Source organism: Amphibalanus amphitrite, unplaced genomic scaffold, assembly GCF_019059575.1.
Source record: "Amphibalanus amphitrite isolate SeventyFive unplaced genomic scaffold, NRLGWU_Aamphi_draft 000950F_arrow, whole genome shotgun sequence".
Lineage (NCBI taxonomy): Eukaryota > Metazoa > Arthropoda > Thecostraca > Balanomorpha > Balanidae > Amphibalanus > Amphibalanus amphitrite.
In genome coordinates, this window is record NW_024882444.1 from 44,944 (window position 1) to 55,732 (window position 10,789).

A 10,789-nucleotide genomic window follows, 5' to 3' on the forward strand; every position below is an offset into this window, starting at 1 on the left:
TGAATAGTTAATGCGGCACACATTTTCAGTAAATGGTGTGATTTTCATGGTGTTCGGTTAATAACTTTTTAAACGGCTCGTGTTTCAAGCATGACATGTAAAAATTACTTTTTTGCTCCGATGTTTACTAAAAGATGTGAGTGAACGGGTCACTTTCACCCCGCGGCACCGCGGCCTAGAGCCATGACTTCTACTGGCAGCTAGTCTCATTGATGGTTCGGGTCTCAGGATGACACATTCTCTCAGGCAACCACGATGACTCTGTGCCAGCGGCATCGGAAGAAGTTTCCAGTTTTCTAACCATCTTGTGGCTCAAATGCTTTCCTGGCTGACATTCCTGGGAAAAGGTAGCTTTTCAACCAGTTTTTTTTTGTCATCTGCTGGCAAAGTTTTATTTTAATAAGCTAATCTGTGGTCTTCTGGCACAGGAACCAGTCTGCTTTAGTTTGTTTTCCTTGTCCGGTCGATTTACTGTTCGATCTACTGAAAGGAGGGTAATCAGCAGTAATCCATGCACCGTGCCACTCCTGCTCGAAACATGATTTGGTGTTGAAACGAATGACATCCATGAGCACCATTTTGGCTCAGTATTTGAATATTTGGCACATAAGTGAGACAAAAATATTTAAAAAAAAAATAAGAACATACGTGTTGGTTTCATTCACGTGCTCTATTTTTTATTCTTTTTTATAACATCAGGGCGTATTTTAAGGGATTTTCACTGGGTCGGCAATCACAATTAGGGGCGGCATTTTGCACTCATAGGGGCGGCACTTGGCATCTGAGGGGGCGGCATACCTACTGATATTTAATGACCAAAAAAGACACGTTCGTCGGTTCTTTTATAACTCTTCCTAAGTAATGATTTCAGATTCAACCTAAGCTCAGCGGTATTACGTTTATTTTTCCGGGATATAGTATTTCTCTCATCATAATGCGATAAATGAACTATAATTTGACCTAACAAAAAGTAATTTTAAAATTTTACCCGAGGTAAACATGTTACATACCAGTCGATTCGTATCGTCAAGCTTAAAATATTCACGGCGTTTTATGGCTCTATCTCAGCGATGCCATTCCTTGGGATTTGTCCCAAGATCTTGGGATTTGAACATTAACATTGGGATCTTGTGATTTGCACTGCATATCTTGGGATCTGGCAGAAGCTGATTTCACTTTGTCTTCTCATGCTGTCGAATGTTTTTTCTCCTTGGTCGATAATAAATTTAGGATGGATTTGCCTCACGGAGGTTAATAGCATTCAAACATATTGAAGTAGGTAACGGACGAAGCTTGCGATGTTTCTTGCAGGCATTCTCTTCCCGAGATCGCAGGATTATTTTTGTACCATTACTTGTTATGGGTATAGTAGCAGCTTTCAGTCGCTGCTGTTCGCAACTGGCGCTCATTTGTTTAATTTCCAACTCTACCAATCAACGGGGATGGGTGGTTTGGCGGCATGATGTTGGGTGGCTATGAAAAGCTTTTACAAACATTATGTCCAAAAAATATTTCAGAAAGCGGCTCCCGCACAAAGCGCTTCATTTTACGGTTTTGCTCTATGGAGGCTTATCCTTTGACCGCGAACCAAAATAAGGGCAATTTTTTGACCTCGGAAAAGTGCCTGGTCACCTGACCTCTGGGCTCTGCTGGACCAAAAATAATCAAAGCGTAACCTTGCGAGTTGCGACCTTCACAACACTGCTGACGTCTTGTAGCTATATAGTCCAGGGGACGAGTTAGGTCCTCGTTTAGACCCCCTCGCCATCGTCGGCTTGAAAATCCATGGGCCCCAGCGGGCACTGGCTTACACGCAGATTCACAGCATAGGCTTTTCGATTTCGGGATTTACATAAGCTTTTAAGAGCTTGTTTTGGAGCCCCTATTTCAAAACTGTCAGTGGTGAAAGACACTTAAAAACAGCCTGACCTCACTTGACCCTAGCTTCTCCAAATGTGTCAGACAAATTTCGAAATAAATCCAAAATGCCACAGATTTCGTTTCCAAGAAGTTCTAACAGATTCGGACTTTGTGTTTTGGGTCTTTGACCCACCATTGACGGTCGACGAATGACCTGACCATAGAATCAGATACCACCGGCTTAATGTTGTCTAGGCCAGCATCTTCATTTTTCGTGAAGCTCTTATACTCGGTCAGGAATATCAGCTGTAGGAGTCCGATTGACCCCCTCCCCCTCCCCCCGGCCTCTAGGTACAGCCCTCAGCAGACTGCGTGGTAGATATTCTTTTTCCGACAAAACTGATAATAATTCAAAAGTCATGTTATCAGTCGGCCGAAACTCACTGCAAATAGATGCGCCATGCTCCACTCCTTCGATAGGGCCTATCAATAAACAAAGCATGCGCCTTGTGTGGCAACAAAATGTAAAAGTTCGTTTGGGGGCAAATATAAACTTTTGGGTTTTGTTGCCAAACTGGATGGAAAATGCATACGATGATAATGCCAATTTAAGCTGCGGAGTCTCGCGCATCTTGCTGTTACGATTTCCGAGTGCCCGATAGCATAGCATTCGCGTTATTCTCGGTTTTGTCGAAAAAAGAATACCTACCACGCAGTCTGCAGAGGGCTGTACAATGTATGTACATTAGTTGCTGTAAAGACGCCAATAAGGACAAGGGTGGACCCGAAGAAGAGAAAGCTGAATAAAACACACTAATATGTCCAAAATAATCTATGGATTTACTTGTGGTACACCTAAGGATATGCGATGGGTAGTCTTGGGATTCGAGACGAGAATCTTGGGAAATTCTGGTCGAGATCTTGGGATGGAGCAAAAATGTGGATGGCATCACTGCTCTATCTAGAACAGTGGTCGGCAGGTCGCACGAGTGTGCCCACTTTATGGGCGCTGGACGGGGCCATTACCCCCACTTGTCATACCCCATTGCTTACACAGCAAGGGTCGCTGATATTCGGCCATATCCTTTGACGCCTCTATTTTTCTGCATATAGATAAAATGCAACACAATTAACTCTCTTTTTTATGGAGAGGGAGAGCGTGTGGAGTAAGGATTAACTCATACATTTTTTATTTATTAGTTACTCGCGTAATGAACAGCGTATTGCAACGATACGTTCATCCCTCCCCCCCCCAGGTTAATGAATGTTATACCTACCTACTCAAACATTTTCGTGACCCCAGTGACATTGTCATTGAGTTTTTGAACTTTGAATGACCTTCACTCGGTAACTTTCTCTCCGGCTCGGCCGGCGGACAAAACGCAAGCGAAGACAATGCGGGGAGTCCGGTGCTCTACCAACTGAGCCACGGAACAGGCAAATGCTCACCATAGATATACCGACTGAACGATCCCTTTATAACTTCAGCGATTGATAAGACAAACAGTGTGTAACTGTATATATAACCCTCGCCGGCACAGGCCATTTTGAGTCCTTCGACGGCACAAGGTTGGTTGGTACGACCCCCCCTCGTTTGGCCCCTGATGGAGCTAGAGCTTCGCAGAAAAAAACGAGCGTGTTGCCCGTCACGAGAGGAAGCCAATGATACCCAATTTCAAGGTCCTAGGTCATCGGTTGACCTTCCAGGTCAGGTCAATGACCCAAAAATCGGGAATATCGGGACCTGTTTGAAAGTCGTAAATTGTGGCTGCTAAGGGGTTTTCCGTGGTGCTGATCACAAATATCGTGTTAGTTTTGATCACAGATGATGTCGTTAAGCGTTTAGACCAGGTCGGGTCAGGTCAGGTCAGGTCAGGTCAGGTCAGGTCAACCGGTAGGGGTCGTACCGGGTATTCGTAGTACCTGTCATCCGCCTCTGACAGCTTCGTAACATGTTACGAAGGCACCAAAACTACTTCGGAAATATTTAAATGGTTGCTAAATTCGAATTCAGCTCCAAAAACTAGCCTAGAAACATGTAAAACTCGAAAAAGTGAACCGAGGTCACCAAAGGTCAATGACCTGACCTGACCTTCAGGTGACCTTGACACCCACCCTAATGCATGGGAGCAACATCAAATCACATGTTTGAACGTTTGAAACCACGAAAAGCTTGCAAACGCGCGGTTAATGCGAGCCGACATACGCCGAATCTTGATTTCGGCCAAACATGGTCACGGAAAAGAGGTCACAGGTGAAAGGTCATTGAAGTCAGGGTCATCAATTTGCAGGGTAGGTGTAAAATTGATCAATTCGAGGGTACTGAAAGTTTCGTTGCGATCGGCCGCTTTTTACGCGAGTTATTCGCGATAAACCTTAGGGGGGTTGCATCAACCGGCGAGGGTTAAATGTAAGTCTCGAAATTGCGATGTCTCTGACCAAATGTAAGGACAATTTTGCGACCCTTCCATTAGGTAAAAGGAAATGGGAGAAAATCAGGGCATGTGCCTCTTTTTATAGGTAGACAAATGTCAAAATTAACGAATTTAAACATCAGAAAACAATTAAAAATGACACACTTAATCGGAAAATTGCCACCCACGACCCCTCGTTATGTCCTTGAGGTCATGTCAGGTCATGGTAGGCCTCCAGCAGTTTTTCCAATAACTTCTGATAGAGACATGCGACATGCCTGAGCGATGAAAACACCTTACATAGATGATTTCAGTTTGACGATACAAATCGACTGATATGCAACATGACCTTTACCAGCCAGGTCATGACCTGGACCTGAGCTCAAATTTCCCAAATGACGTTTGAATGTCAAATTATAGTTCATTCGACGCATCTCGACGAGAGGAGCACAGTACTGAAAAAAAACAATGTCATAACTTTCGTGAGTCAATAATTATTACAGTAAAAGGTTCTTCATTAAAACAGCTCAGTAGAGGGGCGCAGGGGGTCCACTGTCCCCTCCAACCCTCCCCGGCCCGGCACGGGTTAAACAAGTTGTGCTCTGTAGGTTAAGCCGTTGATGTTAGGTCAAGTCTGAAGACTTCATAGGAACGTTGAAGAGCTATCGAATGCGCTTTTTCGCGGTGCTGTAGTTCTATTCTTCCCCGAGTTATGCGCCAGTTTGTCAATAAATGTTGAAACAGACAACATTTCACCCACATTTCACCTTTGATGACCTCTGGTCACCTGATATTTGACATTTGACTTGCCCTAACCAAAGCACGGTTAACCAACTAACCCAAGCAGTTTTTGACACTCTTTCGAATACCGCTTACCGCGTGTCGCTACGTGGCCTAAGTAGCCAAGTTATAGGGGTCGGGAGGGGGGTTTAAACAAACTCAGCCCGGCGCCGGTTAAGGGAAGGCACTATCATTTTGGGGGCGCTGCAGATATGCTAAGGGACGACAGCATCATTTTGTTTTTTGAGGCGCGCCACCAATTTTTTTTTAGGGCCACCGACACTGTGAGGAGCGCAATTATGTCTTTGAGCGTTGCGGGGTGGCACCATTACATTGAAGGGCGCCATGTGAGCAGTGATGTGGGGCAAAATGACAATGAGGAGCGCCTCCGATACTTAAAAAGAAGAAAGAGACGCCAACATTACTCGGGGGGGGGGGGGCAACATCACTTTTATTTTGAGGACGCCACCCACATTGTAAGGGGCGGCACTGTAACTTTAAGGACCGCCATGGATACTTTAAGGGGCGGCTCCATCATATGGAGGGGTGCTACAGATCGTTAATGGGCGGCAATAGGTATGATATTTAGGGACTCCGATACTTCGAAGGGCGCCACCGTTTGTTTGAGGGTGACATCATCACTTTGAGGGCCACCACCGATACTGTTCGGGGCGCCACCGACACTATAAGGGGCGCCACCGACACTGCCAGGAGCACTTTGACCGGCGTTACTATCACATATGGGCGCCGTGAGCACATTGGGGGGGGGGCGGCACCATGACGTGGAGGGGCGTTACGGAAGGTTTGAGGGGCGGCAACATGACATTGAGGAGCGCCTCCGACACTTCGAGGGACACCAGCATTTCTTTGAGAGGCGGCACCTTGACTTTTGAGGAGACACCACCGACACTGTAAGGGGCGGCACCATCACTTTGAGGGGCGCCACGGATGGTTTGAGAAGCGGCACCATTATGTATATGGAGGGGCGCTACAGAAAGTTAGAGGGCGGCAACATTGTATTGATGAGTTCCTCCAAAACTTTGAAGGGCGCCACTGACACTGTAAGGGGCGGCACCAGCACTTTTAGGGGCGGCAGCATCATTTTGAGGGGTGCCACCGACTCGTTGACAGGAGACACCATCACATTTAGGGGCGCCACTGGCACTTTGAGGGAGGCACCATCACATTGAGGGGCGCCACCGATACTGAAAGGGGCGGCATCATCTTCTTGAGGGGCGGCATTATCTGCTTGAGGGGCAGCTCCATCACAATGAGGGGCTATGTGGATACCTAGAGGGGCGGCACCATTATATTGGTGGGTTCCTCTGACACTTCGTAGGGCGTCACTGACACTATAAGGGGCGGCACTAACACTTTAAGGGGCGGCAGCATCATTTTGAGGGGCGCCACCAACTCGTTGGCGGGCAGCACCATCACATTCAGGGGCGGCATCATCTGCTTGAGGGCGGCTCCATCACAATGAGGGGCTATGTGGATATCTAGAGGGGCGGCACCATTATATTAGTGGGTTCCTCCGACACTTCGAAGGGCGTCACTGACACTATAAGGGGCGGCGCCAACACTTTAAGGGGCGGCAGCATCATTTTGAGGGGCGCCATCGACTCGTTGGCGGGCAGCACCATCACATTCAGGGGCGCCACCGGCCCTTTGAGGGCGGCACCATCACATTGAGGGGCGCCACCGATACTGAAAGGGGCGGCATCATCTTCTTGAGGGGCGGTATCATCACATTGAGGGGCTCCACAGATGCTTAGAAGGGCGGCACCATTACATTGAGTGGGACTACTAACAGATTTAGGGGCGGCACTGTCACATTGAGTTGTGGGATCATCACTTTCTATAGACGGCTGCTTCACTTTAAGAGGCAGCAGCCTCACAAAATTTCGGAGGGCAGCAGCCTCACTATGAATGACGGCACCTAGCCTGCATGTGCGTGCTGCATCCTAGAGGGGGCGGCAACTGGGTCGGCAAACGGCTGTCACTGGGTCGGCATTCTCCGTGACTGGGTCGGCAATTGCCGACCCAGTTAACATGTTAAAATACGCCCTGTATAACATGGGACGTCTAACCCAATCATCACTATCGTTTGACATCGGCAAAAAAAGCAAAAACGTCTTGCTTAAAGGTAGTGTGCCACCTTTGAAAGATTTCCCATTTTATTTTTCCTAGGATAAGAAGCTTCTGTTTTTACCTAATATCGCAAAGAAAATCAAAAATGGGCCTGGAATAGTGCCTTTTTCGCCTAAAAGGTTATCGGTTTTTCGATATGTATAACAACTGTAGTGGGCTGACCTGCAAACAGGCGTCGGCAACAATCGCGAATGCGGCGCACATGTGACAATAAGCAAAGGTCATTATAGAGTTACGACGTACGGGAATGAGTTATCAGCTGTCTAATCGTAGACAACACAATGTCGAGCCTTAAACTGTAAGCCTGTATCGGTATTGTTTCTTTTATTTGGCTGTCGAACATTATTTATGGTTTAAAATATGATTTTATGTAAAATAATTGATATGAAAAAGCCGTCTCTTAAGTTATGACCCCATTTCACCACACGCAAGTGGCAGAAATGACAATGATCAGCTGACGCATTTTTCTTGGCCGAAGTCAGAGCGCGCGGCCCGACGCACCACCACCGCACCACAAAGTATGAGCAGAAGCCGCGCCCAAAGCCAGGGCCCCGGTAACGTGAGGTAGCCGAGTCGGGGCAGCGTGCACTGACCCAAGCCGGGACCGCAGCTTTGGGCGCGGTCTACCGCATCCTCGCGGGCAGCCCCGGGCTATCACATGACACCGGGAGGACGCGCGGCCCCGGCTTGGGTCAGCGCACGCTGCCCCGACTCGGCTACCTCACGTTACCGGGGCCCTGGCTTTGGGCGCGGTCTACCGCACCACCTAACAGGCGTGTTCGAAACCGCAGGAGATGATGATGAACGGGTTTATCGAAACTTGATTGGATGAGCATATCGGTAATAGCGATTTCAGTGTGCGCATTTATTGTTCATAGTGGTGTGAAATGTGGTTGGGGTACGACCGACAACCCGTCGGGGCGAATTTCGCACTGGGGTACTCAAAATTTGAAGAATTTAATAAGACGTTTCCATGAGTTTTGAAGGTATGGATGAGTTCTAAAAATCCGGTTCTCCTTATCTGGGCCATTAACTCCATACGGTCCAGGAAAGCTGGCACACTACCTTTAATTCAACTCAAGATTCCCAGATTGGTAATATTACTAAGTGCTCGAGCGAGGAACATATTGAATATAATTAGATAAATAAAAGAAGTTGACCTTTTCCTCGACATCAAAAATTTGTAAAGCCGAATAATATATTTTAAAAAACGGTGAGCTTTCGGCCACTGGCCTTTATCAAACCAACGTGATAACAATGTTAAAAGACGATCCTGTGAATAATCTGTCTGCCATTTTTCAAAAACCGAAGATCGTGATATTTTAGGAAAGGCGCTACTCATAAGGGCAAACTATTAGATCGATTGTCTACATAGTGTCCGATGTACGTAACATACATAATATACAATTGTACACGTAGCTGTCAAACACACATCGTATGGAAGGTATGTACACTAACGCCGATGTACATCACACACATAACAAAATAATATACACATACACATATTAATCGATAGAGTTGAAAAGGCTACACGCTCACAAGATACACATGATACAGGCGCTTACATGATTGGCCACGACGAAAGATTTGAGTTTATGTGCGGGCGGTTTGCTTTTATAAGTAGGGATTCTGCGATTTTTCTGTCCGGGTGGTCTTTGGAGCGATAAAGGACGCGAACCTGAAGAGGAAGGGATGATTTGTTTAGCGGCGCGCCGGGGTGGTGCTCACGGAAGTGGTCTCCCATCGGGGTCCCTTCGGATGCGCTCAAGGCGTCTCGTAAATGTTCGTTAAATCTTAGTCGAACAGGTCGTTTTGTCTCGCCAATATATGTGCCGTCGTCACCCTTTCCTTCACACAACTTACAATTTAGCCTGTAGACGACGTTCTTCTGTGTACAATCACCTGAAAAATCTGATTTACACATGTTGCATCGTGGGCCTCCAGGGCAGATAGGTTTAGATAGTGATGATCTAACCAGTTTGTTTCGTAGCTTTTGGGGGTTCCTCCATGCTATCCTGACAGCTAAGCCAGATTTCCTAACTTTACTTTGAATTTTGCATAGCAGTTCTTCATCTATGTACGGTAAACATAAGAAGCCATCTTCGCCCTTGTCTCGACTAACTTTACCCATCCTGGATCTGGACCCTTGCTGTTTGACCTCCCACAAGAGCCTTCTAAGAACTTTCTCTGGGTACCCATTTTGAACCAACAATGTCCAAATCTTGTCTATACTCGCCCTCTCTTTAGCACTGCTCGAAGAGTTCCTGATCGCTCGCCGAAACTGACTACGGACTATGTTTTGTTTAGTAGACTTCGGGTGGGCTGATTTATAGTGCAGGATGATCCCTGAGTTCGTAGGTTTTATGTAAAGTTCCGTTTCAATCTTCGTAACCTGGCCCTGGGTCACTACTGTCACTAAGGTATCTAAGAAGGCCACACCCGACTTTGTACCGGAATGCTCCATGGTAAAGCGGAGTGTCGGATGAAGCGAGTTTAAATGCGACAGAAAATCTACTAAAGCCTGCTCTCCATAGGTCCACACGCCTGCGTAATACCTTAGGCCTTCTTAGGCCTTCTTAGATACCTTAGTGACAGTAGTGACCCAGGGCCAGGTTACGAAGATTGAAACGGAACTTTACATAAAACCTACGAACTCAGGGATCATCCTGCACTATAAATCAGCCCACCCGAAGTCTACTAAACAAAACATAGTCCGTAGTCAGTTTCGGCGAGCGATCAGGAACTCTTCGAGCAGTGCTAAAGAGAGGGCGAGTATAGACAAGATTTGGACATTGTTGGTTCAAAATGGGTACCCAGAGAAAGTTCTTAGAAGGCTCTTGTGGGAGGTCAAACAGCAAGGGTCCAGATCCAGGATGGGTAAAGTTAGTCGAGACAAGGGCGAAGATGGCTTCTTATGTTTACCGTACATAGATGAAGAACTGCTATGCAAAATTCAAAGTAAAGTTAGGAAATCTGGCTTAGCTGTCAGGATAGCATGGAGGAACCCCCAAAAGCTACGAAACAAACTGGTTAGATCATCACTATCTAAACCTATCTGCCCTGGAGGCCCACGATGCAACATGTGTAAATCAGATTTTTCAGGTGATTGTACACAGAAGAACGTCGTCTACAGGCTAAATTGTAAGTTGTGTGAAGGAAAGGGTGACGACGGCACATATATTGGCGAGACAAAACGACCTGTTCGACTAAGATTTAACGAACATTTACGAGACGCCTTGAGCGCATCCGAAGGGACCCCGATGGGAGACCACTTCCGTGAGCACCACCCCGGCGCGCCGCTAAACAAATCATCCCTTCCTCTTCAGGTTCGCGTCCTTTATCGCTCCAAAGACCACCCGGACAGAAAAATCGCAGAATCCCTACTTATAAAAGCAAACCGCCCGCACATAAACTCAAATCTTTCGTCGTGGCCAATCATGTAAGCGCCTGTATCATGTGTATCTTGTGAGCGTGTAGCCTTTTCAACTCTATCGATTAATATGTGTATGTGTATATTATTTTGTTATGTGTGTGATGTACATCGGCGTTAGTGTACATACCTTCCATACGATGTGTGTTTGACA